The sequence below is a fragment of the Pleurodeles waltl genome, chromosome 10 (assembly GCF_031143425.1).
Source record: "Pleurodeles waltl isolate 20211129_DDA chromosome 10, aPleWal1.hap1.20221129, whole genome shotgun sequence".
In the NCBI taxonomy this organism is placed as follows: domain Eukaryota; kingdom Metazoa; phylum Chordata; class Amphibia; order Caudata; family Salamandridae; genus Pleurodeles; species Pleurodeles waltl.
The window spans coordinates 50,878,925-50,899,327 of record NC_090449.1 but is presented as its reverse complement, the minus strand read 5'-3'; the positions used below and the strand labels follow the sequence as shown (position 1 = coordinate 50,899,327).

The 20,403-nt window shown below is 50.4% G+C and overlaps 1 pseudogene; it reads right to left on the bottom strand.

Moving 5' to 3' along the window:
- Positions 1-4,027, bottom strand: part of LOC138262361 (E3 ubiquitin-protein ligase SIAH1-like) — a 119,798-nt pseudogene extending 115,771 nt beyond the window's left edge.
- Positions 4,028-20,403: the final 16,376 nt, after the last annotated feature.

Sequence of the window (20,403 nt, the reverse complement as noted above, 5' to 3'; positions counted from 1 at the left end):
CATAGTAAGTGGAACTGGGGCAGTTTAAGTATGGACAGGGTGACAAAGTGGGACAGTAGGATGACAGTGACAAAGTGGGACAGTAGGATGACAATCAGGGTGGTCTCATTTCTTGGCGGGGGTCTTGGCATCATGCTTTGTCTTTGTCCTAGATCTCAGGGACCGTTTGCAGGGTGGTTCTCCCTCTGCAGGGGGTGGGGTGCTGGTGTGTTGGTCCTGTAGTGGGGCGTCCTGTCCACTAGCGCCGACGGTGATGGTGGGCAGTTCATCATCCATGCTAGTGTAAGGGGCCCCTTGTAGTGCCACAGTGTCCCTCCTGGTGTTCACAAGTTCCTTCAGCACCCCTTCGATGGTGCCCAGGGTGGAACTGATGGTTCTGAGTTCCTCTCTGAAGCCCATATACTGTTCCTCCTGCAGGCGCTGGGTCTCCTGAAGCTTAGCCAGTACCGTTGCCATCATCTCCTGGGAGTGGTGGTAGGCTCCCATGATGGAGGAGAGGGCCTCATAGAGAGTGGGTTCCCTTGGCCTGTCCGCCACCTGTCGCACAGCAGCCCTCCCAGTTCCCCTGTGTTACTGGGCCTCTGTCCCCTGGACCGTGTGCCCACTGCCACTACCCCCAGGTCCCTGTCGTTGTTGGGGTGGTGGGTTATCCCTGGTGCCCTGTAGTGGTGGACACACAGCTGATTGACGTGTCCTGGGGATGGAGGTATTGGCCCGCTGGGTGGGTGCTGTGCTGGTGTTTCCAGAGGGGGGAAGGTCTGTGGTGGCCTGTGACTGGGTGAGGGGAACCGACTGTCCCGAGGTCCCCGATGGGCCGGGCTGGTCATCAAGATCCAGTTGGACAGAGGTGCTGTCATCACTGTGGGCCTCTTCTGTTGGTGGTGTGGACATGTGTGGATCCTCCTGTCCGGTGACGTTCGGTAAGGGCCCTGCAGGGGTATAAAAGGATGGGTATTACATCTGTGTGTGTCATGGTGTGCAATGGGTGGGTGACCGTGTACCCCAGTGCTTGCATTCCTGTGTGGGACCTTGTGTGATGATGGTTTAGGGCGTTGTATGGGTATGTGCAGTGGGCATGCTTTAGTGATGTGTATCCATGCTTTGTTGTTGCATGCAGGGCTTGGTGTTGGAATGGGTGGTTTGTGATGTTGGGACATATGTGAGGAGTTGAGGAGTTGGGGTGCTGGAGATGAGGGTGAGGGTGGGGGTATGTGCTGGCATGCAGGTAGGGTGGGGGATGTAATCATTAAGATTTGTTTTACCAGAGTCCATTCCTCCACCTACTCCTGTGAGGCCCTCGGGATGCCGAATTGGCAAGACCTGCTCCTCCCATGTTGTTAGTTGTGGGGGAGGAGGTGGGGGTCCGCCGCCAGTCCGCTGAACCGCCAGGTGGTGTCTTGAGACCATGGAATGCACCGTCCCCCGTAGGTCGTTCCACCTCTTCCTGATGTCCTCCCGATTTCTTAGGTGCTATCCCACTGCGTTGACCCTGTCCACTATTCTTCGCCATAGCTCCATCTTCCTTGTTTTTGAGGTGTGCTGCACCTGTGCTCCGAATAGCTGTGGCTCTACCCGGACAATTTCCTCCACCATGACCGTGAGCTCCTCCTCCGAGAACCTGGGGTGTCTTTGCCATGCCATGGGGTGGTGTAGGTGATGTGTGGTGTGGAGTGTGTGGTGATAAGTGTGCTGATATGTAGTGGGGTGTTGTGTGAGGTGTGTGGAAGTTCTGTGGGTGATGGTGTTGTGTGCCTGTGGATGCTGTTGTTCTTGCTGGTGCTGTCTCTCTCTGGCCTTCTTTTGGAATTTTTGGTCATAGGGGTTTGTGGGTGATGTGGGTGTGTGTTTTATATTGTAATGGGTGTGTAGGAGTGGTGTGTGTATGTGTATCAGGTGTGTGTATTTTGAATTGTCCAATGTGGCTGTGTTTTGTAAGAGTGTGTGTATTTTGAGCACGGCGGTGTGTACCGCCAATGGAATACCGCAGTTGAAAGACCGCCGTGTGGATTCGTGTGTCGTGATAATGTGGGCGTATTTCTGTTGGTGTGACGGTGGAGGTTTTGTTTTTGCCAGTTTATCACTGACCTTTTGTGTGGCGGACTTGTGTGGGTGTCTGAATTTTGGCAGATTCTGAAATGTGGGTCATAATAGCTGTGGCGGAATTCCGCGGCCACGCGGTGTGTTGGTAGTCTTCTGTACGGCGGTAAGCGGCTTTTACCGCCAATGTTGTAATGAGGGCCTATATGTGCCCTGGGCCTGTAGATTAAATACTACTGGTGGGCCTGCAGATCTGATTGTGTCACCCACTTCAGTAGCCCCTTAACCTTGTCTCAGGCCTGCCATTGCAAGGCCTTTCTGTGCAGTTTCACTGTCAATTCGACTTGGCATTTAAAAGTACTTGCCAAGCCTAAAACTCCCCTTTTTCTGCATATGAGTCACCCCTAAGGTGTGCCCTGGTGACCCCTAGGGCAGGGGGCTCTGTAGGCAAAAGGCAGGACATGTACCTATGTAGTTTACATGTCCTGGTAGTGCAAAACTCCTAAATTCGTTTTTACACTGCTGTGAGGCCTGCACCCTTCATAGGCTAACATTGGGGCTGCCCTCACGCATAGCTTGAGTGGTAGCTGCTGATCTGAAAGGAGTAGGAAGGTCTTATTTAGTATGGCCAGAATGGTAATACAAAATCCTGCTGACTGGTGAAATTGAATTTAGTATTACTATTCTAGAAATGCCACTTTTAGAAAGTGAGCATTTCTCTGCACTTAAATCTTTCTGTACCTTACAATCCACGTATGGCTGGGCTTAGTTGACAGCTCCCTTGTGCATTCACTCAGACATCCCCCAAACACAGGATACGCAGCCTCACTTGCAGACATATTCATTTTGAATGGGTCTTCCTGGTCTGGGAGAGTGGAGGGCCTGACACGTGCATGTCAACGAACAGTAGCCTGCCCTCACACAAACGACTGCCACACCCCCTACTGGGACCCTAGCAGACAAGATTGAACAGAAAGGGGACCTTGTGCACTTCTAAGGCACTCTTTGAAGTCTCCCCCACTTCAAAGGCACATTTGTGTATTTAAACAGGGCCTCTGCCCCTACCAACTCAGACACTTCCTGGAGAAGAGAACCTAGACCAGAACCTGCATCCTGCCAAGAATACCTGCCTGGCTGCTCAAAGGACTCACCTGTCTGCTTTCTGTGAAGGACTGCTGCCTTGCTGTTGCCCTGCTGCCTTGCTGCTCTCTGGCTGTGGTAAAGAAGTGCTCTCCAAGGGCTTGGTTAGAGCTTGCCTCCTGTTCCCTGAAGTCTCAAGACCAAAAAGACTTCACCTCTGCAAGAAGGACTCCTTGTGCGGTGAAATTCGTTACACAGCCTGCTAGAAACGATGCACAGCCTGCGGGTGATGTGCCTAGATGGCCAAGATGGCGGTCGCTAGCTGATTGAGCTCCACTTCCTGACTCCGGCTTCTCCTGTGCCGAAATACACATGTGGGCCCAGTGACTACCAAACAGCAGGCGCTTCTCTGCGCTGAACCCCCCAAGACTCCAATGGCCCAGACTCCTGCATTGTGACGCCGCATTTGAGGCAGTAAATTGTGGTGGAGCATATGTGGTTGCGGGCGGAGGCCCACGCAAGGGAGGCATGGGCATGGACTGCGCCGGCTGAGGGCGCTGCCACCACCTCTGACCTGTGTGTGTGCGGCTGGCTGCAAACGACGTTGGAGCTGAAGCAGCGCCCGCATCAAGAGAGTTGCTGATCTTGCTGCCGTGCCTGGGCACCCTGTGGCCAGGGGGACTGCGAGGCCCTGCCGGGGCGCTGTGGATGCCGCGGGAGTGAGGCAGGCCTGTTCCTGATCGGCGTGGGCGTCCCGAGGTTATCGGCACGCGATTCCGTGGGACTCCATTGGCAGCCCTGGGGTCCGAGTACCCGGAGAGAAGGCATGGACTCACGTGGCTGGGCCGCTCGTGCTGCTGCGCAGCACCCTTCTTATCACGCATGCAAACGGGTCCAGCCGCGTCTCCATCGTTACAGCAACGTTGCATCCTGCTTGTAGAGGAATCTGGGGGGGCCTCATTCCTGGTCTTCTGGCCGCTTGTCACAGTCCTATGGTCTGAGGAGTGGCTGGCGCTCCCCAAATAGACACTCCGAGAGGAGCGCAGGATACAACGGCCACTTTGACGGAGTGGGACAGAAGTCTGCCTAAATAGGCTTGCTCCATTGCATAGATGTGAGAAAGGCCGGAACACCCTGTGCTATTCAATCTTCCGAACCTGAGTGGTGTGTTGGTGGATCACCCTAGACGACCACTCTTGGGGCACATTGCATGAGTGGAGCAGAGAACTACAGTATTCCTGATATCTCTTCTAGTTTGTGGATATGGCGGGGGCTGGCCACCTTCGCTCTGGAACTGATGCCAGAAACATGCAGGAGGCCGTGACTCCAGATGGTCAAAAACTAGATGCCGTGCTGGCGGCGGTGGAGCGCATAGGCGACTTGCTGGAGAGGGCCCGCACCTCCTTAGAGGGCAAAATTGACAAGGTGTCTAGTGACCTTGTCTTGTTACACGTGGATCACCGCAAACTGGCGGAGAAGACAGGTACACTTGAGGCACGAATTGACGAACTGGCACCCACGGCGTCTCAACTGGAGACTACAATGGGAGACGCACTGGCCCGCATAGGCAAATTGGAGCGTTGTTTTGAGGATGCAGAGGGCCGCACCCGAAGATACAACACAGGGGTCATTGGCCTTCCGGAAGGTGCGGAGGGCCGTGATGCAGTTGCCTACTCCAAGGCATGGCTCCGGGGGTTGGTACCAGAGGGCACCCTGACACCTTTCTTCTCCGTGGAGCTTGCACTTAGGAACCCTGTAAGACCACAACCACCAGGGAGCGGCCCCATTATGCGGACAGGGATATTATTCTTTGGGCTGCCAGGTCGTCCTCCCCGCCTCGAGTGGATAACGCTCGGGTCTTGCTGTTTCCTGACTACACGTTGGCTGTGCAGAGAGACCGTGCCTCCTACTAACCCTTAAAATGCAAGCTGTGGGCCCTGAATCTTGAGTACTCCCTTTTATTTCCAGCCACATAATAGCTGAGAACAAATCCCACTTTTTCACTGCGCCAGAGGCGGCGTGGGAGTGGTTGGAGTCCACGGGCCGAATTAGTGGTCGAGATCCAGAGGTGGACCCACTGACGCCGCGAGGTAGGCGCACCCGTGCAAGACGTGGCAGCGGAGCTCATGGCACCACCCTAGAGACTTGGAGCAAATCATCCAGGAACGTCACGGCACGCTACAGTGGGCGGTGGCCCTTACCACTTCCCCGGTGGCCTCGGATGCAGAAACTGAAATGTTGCAGCCCATTAGCAAAGGACTCGCTACCCCAGACCATCTTTCTGAGACGAGCTTGGGGACACATTTGGGACACTACAAGGGACTTTCCTGATGGGGTGCATCACCCACCCTCGTGCTCCTGCTCTTCATAGGTATCAATTTCCACTGGCCCCACACCCACTCATTTCCCCGCACACACTGGAGTATGTGACTTGCTGCACGCACACCTACAAGTCTCTCGGCCTACCCCACTCTCTTACTAGGGAAGACTCATTATACATAGTTGTTTTGTTGCCCTTGCGGGTTATTTGGTTTGGGCAGATACCGCCTGTCTCTCTGCTCTGATGGTATTTTGTTTATTAATGTTGACATGGAGGACATACTTTATTAGCCTGCTGGAGTGTTGGAACCCCTCTACCTCACACATGACCTTTTCTACATGGGCCACAGAATTGATTAGTCACTCTCCTTACCAAAATCCACCATGAATACCTATACTGCTCTCACATGGAATGTGCGCAGCATACGTACGCCAAAGTGACGGTACTCTATATACTCCTACCTTAAATGACACTCGGTACACATAGCCTTCCTACAAGAGACCCATTTGACGCACCTGGAGATCTCACGTCTGCAGCGCCGATGGAGAGGTCAGTTGTTTGCGACAGGTCACTCCACTTACGCTAGGGGTGCTCTGGTTTGCATTAGGTCGGGCATCCCCTTTGAAGTAGAAGATAAAATAATTGATGCAGGGCGGCTTGGGGGTCGGGCCTAGGTATTGGGTTCCATTTATGCACCGAATCTAGATCAGGCCTCTGTCCTCCACTCCTTATCCAACCGACTATCGGGGTGGAGTGACTACCCCTGGCTATTGGGAGGTGACTTTAATAGTATACTGGACCCCGACTTGGACCGATCCTTTCCTCCATTGCCCTCGGCGCCCACCATGACTGCCACACATGCGTTAAATACTTGGGCCATTATTTATACTTTTTTAGCGCCGCATTTGCGTCGCTTTGTGATGCACAATCGGCGCAAACGTACAAAATACAATTGTATTTAGTATGCTTGCACTGTTTTTGCCTCAAACAGTGGTGCAAATGCGGCGCTAAAAAAGTATAAATACGGGCCTTGGACTCAGGACTGGCACCTGCTAGACGTGTGGCGCCACCGCAACCCCACTGACAGAGTCTACTCATACTATTCTGCCCCTCATTCTCTGCATGTGCGCCTCGACAGAATACTGTTCATGCATAATTTATATTCTGCAGTACTGGATACTGATCATTTAGGCAGCATTCATTCAGATCATGACCCACAACTTGTACAACTAGGCTGGGATACCTCACCCCCTATTATTCCTACCTGGAGGCTCTGACCTGAGCTTCTGGAAGATGCAGCATTTAAAGCATTGCTGGAGGGGGCACTCCCTGAATATTTTGCACACAACGAGGGTACTGCATCTTCAGGGCTGGTGGAATGGGATGCCTTCAATGTTTTTATTAGAGGTCACTGTATGGGAACGCAGTGGAATCTGCGACGCTCTGTGGAGGGTGAGCTCACTCGGGTGGAGCGGACCTTACTGTGGCCGGAGCAGGAAATTACTCAAAGTCCTACGGGGATGGTACACTTGGCATCAGCTCGGGCTGAGCATCTCTCCCTTTTAGAGTGATTACGCTGTTTAATTTATGCTGCCCACTCGGCTCGCACCCATACCTCTGCTGACAAACCAGGCAAACTCTTAGCCTGGCTGACTAGATCCGAGCGAAGCCAGGCCCGGTTATGGAGATTCACTTGGCATCTGGTGACGCCCTACATAGGCCCTCGGAGATCCAATCTGTGTTTACACAGCACTAACGGGCCCTCTACGACTTGGCCGTCTCGCCGAGTCATTAGAACTGTGAAGAATTCCTCTTCCTGACTACACTGCCCCACCTGACAGAGGCCCAGCGGGACACACTGGAGGAACCTTTAGAGCTCTCTGAAATCCAGGCTAGTATACATGATTTATCTGCGGGTAAAACTCCTGACCCAGATGGACTTCCAGACGATTTTTATAAGACCTTTTCCTCTATTCTTGCGCCCGTCTCCTCCGCATCTATGAGGAGTCTGTGCAGAGGGGATCACTGTCGGCATCGCAGAAGAAGGCACTATTAGTGTCACTCCCTAAAGAGGGCAAAGACCCACTGGAGCTTGCCTCATATCGACCATTAGCAATGCTTAACACGGATTATAAAGTGCTGGCCAAGACACTGGTGATGCGATTAGCGCCCATGGTGCCGGATCTTGTGCATGCCGACCAAAACAGTTTTGTGCCTGCCCGCGATACTTCCCATAATATCAGGCAACTGTTCCGGGTCATGCACTATTCGAAGCAGGACTGGCCGTTGGCGGGTTGCCTAGTCCTTGACCTGGAAAAGGCCTTTGATTCCTTGGAATGGCCACCTCTTTCTGAGATCTTGCGGCAGTTTGGATTGGGACCCCGCTTCCTCTGTATGGTTAAGCTACTGTACACTGATCCCAGGGTCCGGGTCAAGACGGGGGGAATATCTTGGAGCCGGTGGAGGTGCGCAGTGGCACAAGACAAGGATGCCCCCTCTCTCCCTTACTGTTTTCCCTTGCCATGGAGTCCCTGGCTGCGGTGCTACATGGCCGGTGCCCCCACTGGAGCGTTGCACTGGGAGATGGCCTGCACACTGTATCATTGTATGCGGTTGACCACTTACTGTACCTTAGGGATATCACGTGTGTCCCCTCAGCAGGTCGGGACAATACTGCAACACTTCGCCACACTGTCCGGATTACGGGTTAATTGGGCAAAGTCATGTCTTTTTCCCTTTGATCCCAACCTCCCAAACCCAAGGTTACACCTCTCTGGTAAATCTTGGCAGGGCGGTAATATCTATCAGATCCCAGATGACATTTTGGCAGACGCTGCAGCTCTCTGTAGCAGGCAGACTTGCTCTTTTTAAACTGATTGTGTTGCCACAATTATTATACTACTTTTCCAACCTCCCATACTACATACCGACCAGCTTAGGGAACTGGAACCGCAGCTCTGTGAATTCATCTGGAATAAAGGGTGCTGCAGAGTTGCGCTTAAGAAACTCTATGTGCCTTTGGAGCAGGCGGTCTTTCAGCACCCAACCTGGAGCATTATTATTTGGCCACCCAGCTCCACTGGGTGTCCAGATGGCTGGTGGGACTGCATTTATCCGACACAGCAACTACTGCAGGGCCTTGGTCTCTTATGCGATTGATGCACCTGTTTAACCCCCTCATGCACTCGGCTCCTCCGGAGGAGATCCTCCTCCAAGTGGCCCACCGCTGTTACCGCAGATCCCTGCATCTCACGAAGGGGTCTATCACGTTTGCCCTGGCCTTGGCACTATTGGGCACACCTCGTGGCCTTGGGGCCACGTCTGAGGCCGAGCTCCGGCTGTGGCACGCTGCAGATCTGCACACAGTGGGCGATATGTACTGTGATGGTACGCTGATTGCGTTTCCCACCCTGGTCGCTGATGCAGGCCTGCCGGTGGGACAGTTTCTGTTGTATAACTCACTATTTCGATATTTATCGAGCAGGTGGGGAGACCTAACAACTGCTCCCCCAACCCATCTATTAATACAATATATACAGGTTATGGGAAGGGACAGACATCTGATCAGGTAGTTCATGGAAGCACTCCGAACTCACATGTAACAAGAGCATGGTACTCTGTGTACTGCTTGGGAGAGAGAATTGGACACGCCCTTCATGGACCTGCAATGGAGGTCTGTCATCTCTTGCCACACCACCATCCCCCGCAATGCCAGATTTCGACTCATACAATTCTACATTATTTATAGGGCATACCTTTCGCCAGCTCGCATTAACAGATACTTCCTCTGTTTGTGATGCAGCCTGTCTTCGTTGTAAACTGTTAGACGTGGATATATTACACATGCTATGGTCCTGCCCTTCCTTGCACAACTATTTGGGAGCTGTAGTCGCTTGTTTATCAACATGCACATCATGCACACTACCACCCACCTGGGAGACCTGCGTGCTGCGCTTATTTCCTAGAGGTCCGGGTCACTGGGTTACCGCACAATTTTTAAATCTGGGATTGATAACAGCAAAGCGGCTGATAACTCGCAGATGGAGGGCTGCTGAGGTGCCGTCTGTATTGCCCTGGAAGCGATCATTTTTTATTTGGGCGGGAGCCGAGGGAGTGGCGCTGGGGTGGGAGGACACGCTTGGTCTGCGCAAATACCCTCTTTCAGGTGGCTGGGAAGCAATGTTGTCACTCTTACAAACCCATGAGACTGACCCCGACTCGGCTCGGATGGCCTAGCGTTTCAGGTGACCTAGCGACTATTGAAAACTGGGGGCAGCATGAAAGGGTCACTGACACGCTTACCATTTAGCGGGCCAGAATGCTAAACTAATCACCTCGAACAGAGTAGACACTAGGCATCAGGATTTCAACCAAGGCTCACAGCACGCAATTATACCCATATAATATTGAGGGAACCCCATGCACGTGCAGGCACAGTAATACTGCCATCGAATATTTACAGAGAAGGTACTCCATTGTTTAAGACTGTTACTGTTCTTTATTTGTTATTATTCCACGATTAGCATTTATATACAAATGTGCCATTGTCAGCACAGTTACCCGGAAAGGCAAAAGAGTGATGGGATGACTGGTGCCTTGTGTTCAGTCTCAGAGGCCCATCTAACTTCCGTGCGAAATGTTTATACGCGGACTCAGTTTGATTTTGCTGATAATACAATGTGGTATACGAGTCCGGATGAATAATACATTCTCCTTGTTGTGATCATTATATATCAACTAATCACTGTTGGAAAGCCTCAGCTGAACCAGAATGACGCAGCCTGACTTTGCAACAAGAAGATCGACGCAGCACCAGCGTAGCGACTGGAAATTTGACGCACGGCCCTACCAGATCACCGCAACAGCCAAGCCGGAACGGCACAGCCTGACTTCCAGAGAGGAATCGATGCAGCGCCTGCAGTGCAGTAGAAAGTTTGACGCAACGCACACCGGATCGACGCAACCCCTGTGACTTCATCCTGTCAGCGCCAGAAATGCGCTCATTGTCCCGGGGGCATCTGAAAACCCCACAACTCGAAGAGGATCCATGACCGAGCACCAGAAATAAATGCACAGCCATCCCTGCGTGAAAACTAAACAACGCATCGATGTGTGCGGCCCGAGAAATTGACACACACCTCTTTGTTGCCACGCATCTCCTCCTCTGCCGTTCTTTGAGGATATTTTTCACGCGAACCAGGTACTTTGTGCTTGAAAGAAACTTTTGTTTGCTTTTAAAAGACTTAAGACACTTTATATCACTTTCCAGTGATATCTCAACATATACTTATTGCATTTTAACCTCTTAGCTGCTGGGCCTTCCCCCCTGTGCTGAGCCCTTTTTTGGCTATTTGGGGTGGTTCGCGCTTAGGCCTTCATAACTTTTTGTCCACATAGGCTATCCACGCCAAATATGCGTCCTTTTTTTCCAACATCCTAGGGATTCTAATGGTACCCAGAGTTTGTGGTTTCCCCTGGAGGAGACCAAGAAATTAGCCAAAATACAGTGAAACATTTGTTTTTTCCAAAAAAATGGGGAAAAGGGCTGCCGAAGAAGGCTTGTGGTTTTTTCCCTGAAAATGCCATCAACAATGGGTTTCTGGTGCTAAAATCACCATCTTCCCACCTTTCAGGAACGGGCAGACTTGAATCAGAAAACCACACTTTTCAACACAAATTTGGCATTTTACTGGGACATAATCCATTTTTACTATTTTTGGTGCTTTCAGCCTCCTTCCAGTTAGTGACAGGAATGGGTGTGAAACCAATGCTGGATCCCGGACAGCTAAACATTTCTGAACACTAGACAAAATTCTGAATTCAGCAAGGGGTCATTTGTGTAGATCCTACAAGGTTTTCCTACAGAAAATAACAGCTGAAATAAAAGAATATTGAAATTGAGCTGAAAACAACAGCCATTTTTCTTTCTGTTTTACTCTGTAACTTTTTCCTGCAATGTCAGATTTTTTTAAAGCAATATACCGTTATGTCTGCTGGACTCTTCTGATTGCGGGGATATAAAGAGCTTGTAGGTTCATCAAGAACCCTAGGTACCCAGAGCCAATAAATGAGCTGCACCCTGCAGTTGGTTTTCATTCTATAATGGGTACACAGCAATTCATTTTCTGAAAGATGAAGAGTGAAAAATAGGTATCAAGAAAACCTTTGCATTTCCAAAATGGGCTCAAGATAAGGTTTTGAGGAGCAGTGGTTATTTGCACATCTCTGAATTCCGGGGTGCCCATACTAGCATGTGAATTGCAGGGCATTTCTCAAATAGACGTCTTTTTTTACACACTCTCTTATATTTGGAAGGAAAAAATGTGGAGAAAGATAAGGGGCAATAACACTTGTTTTGCTATTCTATGTTCCCCCAATTCTCCCGATAAAAATTATACCTCACTTGTGTGGGTAGGCCTAGCACCCGCGACAGGAAATGCCCCAAAACACAACGTGGACACATCCCATTTTTTTGACAGAAAACAGAGCTATTTTTTGCAAAGTGTCTAGCTATGGATTTTGGCCTCTAGCTCAGCACCTAGGGAAACCTAGCAACCCTGTGCATTTTTGAAAACTAGAGACCTAGGGGAATCCAAGATGGGGTGACTTGTGGGGCTCTGACCAGGTTCTCTTACCCAGAATCCTTTGCAAACCTCAAAATGTGGCTAAAAAAACACGTTTTCCACTCATTTTGGTGAAAGAAAGTTCTGGAATCTGAGAGGAGCCACAAATTTCCTTCCACCCAGCTTTCCCCCAAGTCTCCCGATAAAAATGATACCTCACTTGTGCAGGTAGGCCTAGCGCCCGCGACAGGAAATGCCCCAAAACACAATGTGGACACATCCCATTTTTTTACAGAAAACAGAGCTGTTTTTTGCAAAGTGCCTACCTGTAGATTTTGGCCTCTAGCTCAGCCGGCACATAGGGAAACCTAGCAACCCTGTGCCTTTTTGAAAACTAGAGACCTAGGGGAATCCAATATGGGGTGACTTGTGGGGCTCTGACCAGGTTCTGTTACCCAGAATCCTTTGCAAACCTCAAAATGTGGCTAAAAAAACACGTTTTCCTCACATTTCGGTGACAGAAAGTTCTCGAATCTGAGAGTAGCCACAAATTTCCTTCCACCCGGCGTTCCCCCATGTCTCCCGATAAAAATGATACCTCACTTGTGTGGGTAGGCCTAGCGCCGGCGACAGGAAATGCCCCAAAACACAACGTGGACACATCCCATTTTTTGATAGAAAACAGAGCTGTTTTTTGCAAAGTGCCTACCTGTAGATTTTGGCATCTAGCTCAGCCGGCACCTAGGGAAACCTACCAAACCTGTGCATTTTTTAAAACTAGAGACCTAGGGGAATCCAAGATGGGGTGACTTGTGGGGCTCTGACCAGGTTCTGTTACCCAGAATCCTTTGCAAACCTCAAAATGTGGCTAAAATAACACGTTTTCCTCACATTTCGGTGACAGAAAGTTCTGGAATCTGAGAGTAGCTGCAAATTTCCTTTCACCCAGCGTTCCCCCATGTCTCCTGATATGAATGATACCTCACTTGTGCGGGTAGGCCTAGCGCCCGCAACAGGAAATGTCCCAAAACACAACGTGGACACATCCCATTTTTTGACAGAAAACAGAGCTGTTTTTTGCAAAGTGCCTACCTGTAGATTTTGGCCTCTAGCTCAGCCGGCACATAGGGAAACCTACCAAACCTGTGCATTTTGTAAAACTAGAGACGTAGGGGAATCCAAGATGGGGTGACTTGTGGGGCTCTGACCAGGTGCTGTTACCCAGAATCCTTTGCAAACCTCAAAATGTGGCTAAAATAACACGTTTTCCTCACATTTCGGTGACAGAAAGTTCTGGAATCTGAGAGTAGCCGCAAATTTCCTTTCACCCAGCGTTCCCCCATGTCTCCTGATACGAATGATACCTCACTTGTGCGGGTAGGCCTAGCGCCCGCAACAGGAAATGTCCCAAAACACAACGTGGACACATCCCATTTTTTGACAGAAAACAGAGCTGTTTTTTGCAAAGTGCCTACCTGTAGATTTTGGCCTCTAGCTCAGCCGGCACATAGGGAAACCTACCAAACCTGTGCATTTTTTAAAACTAGAGACGTAGGGGAATCCAAGATGGGGTGACTTGTGGGGCTCTGACCAGGTGCTGTTACCCAGAATCCTTTGCAAACCTCAAAATGTGGCTAAAATAACACGTTTTCCTCACATTTCGGTGACAGAAAGTTCTGGAATCTGAGAGTAGCCGCAAATTTCCTTTCACCCAGCGTTCCCCCAAGTCTCCCGATAAAAATGATACCTCACTTGTGCGGGTAGGCCTAGCGCCCGCGACAGGCAATGCCCCAAAACACAACGTGGACACATCACATTTTTCATAGAAAACAGTGCCTACCTGTGGATTTTGGCCTCTAGCTCAGCCGGCACCTAGGGAAACCTAGCAAACCAGTGCATTTTCGAAAACTAGAAACCCAGGGGAATGCAAGATGGGGTGACTTGTGGGGCTTTGACCAGGTTCTGTTACCCAGAATCCTTTGCAAACATCAAAAGTTGGCAAAAAAAACACTTTTTCCTCTCATTTCGGTGACAGAAAGTTCTGGAATCTGAGATGAGACACAAATTTCCTTCCACCGAGCATTCCCCCAAGTCTCCCGATAAAAATGGTACCTCACTTGTGTGGGTAGGCCTGGTGCCCACGACAGGAATAGATCACACAACGGTCAATGTTGGTCCTTACATGAGGCAGCTATTGACCCTGGGGTGATCCATTCCTGACGCAGGCACTAGGTGTAGGCATTCAAGTGGGGTAGTGTTTTTATCAGGACAGGTGAGGAATCACTGGGTGGTAGGAATTTTGTGGATCCCAGTATATTCCTGTAGTTTGTGTGACAGAAATGCGAGAAAAATAGAGTTTTTATTCAACATTTCAGCTTTGCAGGGTATTCTGGGTGAGAAAACTTTGGGGAATCCACACAAGTCACACCTCTGTGGACTCCCCCGAATGTCTAGTTTCCAGAAATGTTTGAGTTTAGTGTGTTTCTCTATATGGCCGCCAAACCCAGGACAAAAAACACAGGTGCCTGCCTTACAAAACCAGTTTGTTTTGCGATAGATAATTTTGATGTCTCCACAATACGATTTGGGCGGTGGGATTTGGGGCTGAACTAAATTGGGGAGCTCCCAAGAGAGTACTCTCTCTCTCTCTCTGCTTGCCACCGCATTCACCTGCTCTCTGGGTTGGGCTAACCCACTATTACGCAGTTGCACAGACTGCTTGCGAAGGGACAGCAGGACTGTCCTCATCACCTCCCTCATAATGTACTGGAATAGGAGTTATCGAATGGGACTTCTCCGACTGAAAAATCACTCCCAGAGTCTGCGCCATAGTCCTATCCCTCAGATGCTGTTTCAGTATTTGATGTCTCAGTCTCTGATCCTATGTCAGAGCTCTCCTCTATAACCCGAGTGACAGCAGCAGTCATCCATCAAGATGCCATCGCTCCTATTGGCTAAACTGTTGCTCTAAAACACTAGCCTACATAGACAGTCACAAAATCAATGGTGTGTGTGAGATACGTGCAACAGTAGAGGCCACCTTACCTGCGCTTCTTCCCTCAATCAGCACGTTCTTTCAAGGCACTCAAAAAACACCTTGTCACATACCATTCATCACAGTCTTTAGCACCTCCTGCGCCCAGTCCAACAATCATTTTTGGTGCTCCCACTCCCTCCTCCTCGGATTCCCTCATTACCACCCAGCAAAAGTGCACTTCATCTCTCCATAGCCGCCCTCCACCCCGCACATACATTTCATTTGCATTATAGCGCAGGTAATGACTGACTTTACTAATGTACTCAGCTATTTACATAGAATACAGATTTGCTCTTTGCAGTAGGCATATAAACCTTCTGCGCTTCTTTATGGTACTAAAACTGCCACTAGACAAGTCTGACCCTTTTGTAGCAGAAACATAGTCACAATACTTACTTGACTTTTTTATTGCTGCCTAAAAGCTACAGTTGAAAAGCATCAGTTGAAGTATGTGCATTGCTTTGAAGACGCAAGCTGCAACTGCAAGTCAACTAGTGGCAAATCTATATATATATATATCACTTTTATATGTGGGTTTGGTTTTCCTGGGGGCGATCGCAGCCCCCAGGGAAACCACACACATATTGACACATATGTCTATATATATCTATCGATCTATCTATAGATATATCCATGTACATAGATATATCTATATATATATAGATCTATATATAAAATGGCCCCCAGGGAAACCCTACAACAACTACAAAAAATATTGCCCCCACAGGGGATCGCCCTGCCCATGGGCGACCCCCTGTCCAAAAGGTAGGCGCCCGGGGGGTACCCGTTTTCCGAGGGGACCGGCCCCCCCAAGTGAAATTCGGGCGTCTAGTAGTGTTTCCTGGCCCCCGATCCCAGCTGTGCTGCGATCGGGGCCACGAAACACTTTCAGCAGGCCTCGTAAGAAAGGAGAGACTCTTTCAGGGAACACTTTCAGGTTTCCTGGCCCCCGATCCCAGCACAGCTGCGATCGGGGGCCAGGAAACACTTTCAGAAGGCCTTGTAAGAAAAGGGAGACTCTCCCCTTTCTTACGAGGCCTTCCTGAAACTGTTTCCTGGCCCCTGATCGAAGCACAGCTGCAACCAAAGACCCCATTTCTAACAGTTGCTTTATGACCCTCATTACAGCCCTGGCGGTAAAGGCCGCTGACCTCTGTTCTGACGGCAGCCAACATACCGTGCCTGCGGCGGAAATCCGCTACAGGTATTATGACCTACACTTAGAAATCCTCCACAATACAGACACCCACACAAGTCCGCCACACCAAAGATCAGTGATAAACTGGCAATAGCAAAACCCACACCGTTACACCAACAGGAATACACTCACACTATCACGTCCCACAAATCAACGCGACGGTCATTCAACAGCGGTAATCCATTGGCGGTACACACCGCCGTGCTCAAAATACACACACACTTACAAAACACAACCACATTGGACAATTCAAAATACACACACTTGATACACATACACACACCACACCCACACACTCACACCACTATAAAACACACATCCATACTACCCACAACCGCTTACAACGACTTTTTTGGAAGAAGCAGAGAGACAGAAAAGCTACGACAACACCAGCATCCAGAGGCGCACAACGCCATCACGCATACACCATCCACGCATATCAAAGAACATACCCCAACACATCACATATCACAACAACCATCCCCTCACACATCACCCACACCACATCATGGCACCTCAAAGACACCCCAGGTTTTCTGAGGAGGAGCTCGGGGTCATGGTGGAGGAATTCATCCGGGTAGAGCCACAGCTATTCGGATCACAGGTGCAGCAGGCGTCCATTGCTAGGAAGATGGATCTATGGTGGAAAATTGTCGACAGGGTCAACACAGTGGGACACCATCCAAGAATACGGGATGACATCAGGAAAAGGTGGAACGACCTACAGGGGATGGTACGTTCCGTGGTATCCAGACACCAGGTAGCAGTACAGAGGACTGGCGGTGGACCCCCACCTCCTCCCCCACAACTAACAACATGGGAGGAGCAAGTCTTGGCGATCATGCATCCTGAGGGCCTCGCAGGAGTAGCAGGAGGACTGGACTCTGGTAAGTCAACTCTTTACTTTTATATCCCCCCACCCTACCTGCATGCCATCACAAACTTCTACCCCTACCATCACACCCATCAGTCCAACACCTCACAGATATCCCACTATCACAACCCATACATCCCAATACCAAGCCCTGCATGTGACAACAATGCATGGGCACCCATCACAGTCCTGCATGAACACCCATCACCAAAGCATGTCCAGTAGAGAGACTCAGCCATGGCACACAATCACGGCTCACACAAGGGCCAAGGCATTAATGCAAGCACAGGAGTAGAGGGAAACTCACCCAATGCACAAGATGGCACACACAGATACAATAACTATGCATTTACATCCCAACAGGACTCCTACCCAACATCACCGGACAGGAGATACCAGCCATATCCATTCCCCCCACAGAAGAGGCCCACAGTGACGACAGCAGCTCTGCATGCCTGGATCAAGATGATCAGCCCGGCCCATCAGGGACTTCTTTGACAATTGGTTCCCCTGCCACAATCCCAAACCACTACTGAACCTCCCCCTCAGGAAACACCACCACAGCACCCACCCAGCGGGCCCATGTCACTGTCCCCAGGGCAAGTCAATCAGCAATGTGTCCACCACTACAGGGACCCCAGGCAAACCCACTAACCCAGGACGATCAGGGACCTGGGGTCACGGTTTAGGGGACAGAGGCACAGGACAACAGGGAAGCTGGGAGGACTGTTGTGCCACAGGGGTAGGACAGGCCCAGGGAACCTACTCTCCACAAGGCACTCTGCAACGTCATGGGAGCATACCACCATTCCTAGGAGACCATGGGCACGGTACTGGCCAAGTTTCAGGAGACCCAGCGGCTGCAGGAGGAACAGTACCTGGGGACCAGGGAGGACTTGAAGTCTATTAACACCACCCTGGTCCCCATTGCAGAGGTGCTGGCAGACATGGCCAACACCATTAGGGAGACAGTGGCATATCACCGGGCCACTGACACCAGCCCGAACGATGAGCAGCCCTCCACGTCCGCAGGCGCTAGAGGACAGGAGGACCCACCACAGGACCAACAGGCCACCAGCACCCTATCCCCTGAAGAAGGAGAACCACCCTGCAAACGGTCCCTGCGATCCAGGCACAAGACAGAGAACATTGCCAAGACCCCTGCCAGGAAATAAGACTCTTCTGATTGTCACCCTTCTGTCCCACTATGTCACCCTGACCCCCCTGAACTGCCATTGCTCTACTTCCCATGCCCCATTGGACAATGCACCTGTAATCCAAAGAGACTGGACTCTACCGTGGGTATACCTCCACCATCACCCCAGCCCATTGCACATCCCCCTCCACTTATTAGCACTTAAATAAACACCCTTGAATCACAAAACAATCTGGAGTCAGTCTGTACTTTCACAAATGTGTTATTACAACCTCTTTGACAAATAACATAGTAAATGTTCATTTGCACATAACAAAGTATGACAGTTGTTGGGCAGCAGTGAACATATCAGAAGGCAGAATGTGATACCCAGATCTGTGAGAAGGATAGCCAAAGTGAAATGTCACGTTCATGCACAGAGGTAATAAGGCAGACTTATAAAATGTCCTACAGTAGTCTGATATGAGATGAGCAGTGCCAGTCTCCTACCTGTGTGTCACTGGAAGTACTGCATGATGATGTTGTTTCTGTTGTCATTATCTTCTTCTTCTGTCTCCTCTTCCTCACTGTCCACAGGCTCCACAACTGCCACAAGACCAACATCAGGCCCATCATCCTGCAGAAAAGTCACCTGGCATCGCAAAGCCAGGTTGTGCAACATACAGCATGCCACGATGATCTGGATGCACCGGAATCTGGCCTTCAGGAGGCCAAAGGTCTGGTCTAGAATCCTCCTAGTTCACCCATGTGCCTCATTGTAGCGTTCCTCTGCCTTTGTCCTGGCATTCCTCACTGGGGTCAGTAGCCATGAAAGGTTGGGGTAACCAGAGCCACCTGAAAATGTCGAGGGATATATGTTGGACATACACCAACCCTTAGGGACTATCCCATACCCAGACACCTATTCATACTGTGTGGGGACCTTGGGCTCACCTATTACCACACACGGTGCCTCTGAAGTTGCCCCATCACATAAGGGATGCTACTATTCCTCAAAATGTAAGCGTCATGCACAGAGCCAGGATACTTGGCATTCACATGAGAGATGTACTGGTCTGCCAAACACACCATCTGCACGTTCATTGAATGGTAGATTTTACGATTTCTGTACACCTGTTCATTCCTGCAGGGGGGACAAATGCCACATGCGTACCATCAATGTCACCAATGATGTTGGGGATATGTCCCATGGCATAGAAGTCAGCTTTCACTGTGGCCAAATCCTCCACCTGGGGGAAAACGACATAGCTGCGCATGTGTTTCAGCAGGGCAGATAACACTCTGGACAACACGTTAGAGAACATTGGTTGTGACATCCCTGATTCCATGGCCACTGTTGTTTGAAAAGAACCACTGGCCAGGAAATGGAGCACTGACAGGACCTGCACTAGAGGGAGGATACCTGTGGGATGGCGGACAGCTGACATCAGGTATGGCTACAATTGGGCACACAGTTCTTGGATTGTGGCACGGTCAAGTCTGTAGGTGATAATGATGTGTCTGTCTTCCATTGTTGACAGGTCCACCAGGGATCTGTACATCAGAGGATGATGCCATTTCATCATCTGCCCCAGCAGATGTGCCTTATGGAGGAGAATAGTGAGCAGAGGGTCATGTAACACATAGGTTGCACAAGGGTGTTGTGCACTAATGTGATTTAATCGGTGTGTGGCGCAGTCTGTCCGTATTCCTGCCCAAATGTGCTGTGATGCAGTTAGGTGCCCTGCCATGTGCCCCCCTGAAATGGCAGCTGCCTGGCCTGTAAGGAGGGACAAGGGGAAATGAGGTAACTGCGCTGGCATTGTGCAGCGTTACGGTAGGCGGTCAAAGACCGCTGTGCAATTCAGCATTGGTTATCATTGGGCCCTATGGGTTCCAGGAGCCAATGACGATGTACACCGGCAGTGACGGTACGCACTGCCCCGGATGTGACCACCATTTTTTAGCTGTTCACTCACTTGATACCTGACCTTCAGCAGGAGAAAGACCTACACTGCAAGTGCTGCTGTGACCTCAGTCTGGAAGCGACAATGGCTTGAGTGTCTTGGGAAAGGGCCCCTGCCTTCACTTCGAAGGAGTTAGAGAGACTAGTGGATGGCGTCGTCCCCCAGTACATGCTACTCTACGGTCCTCCAGGC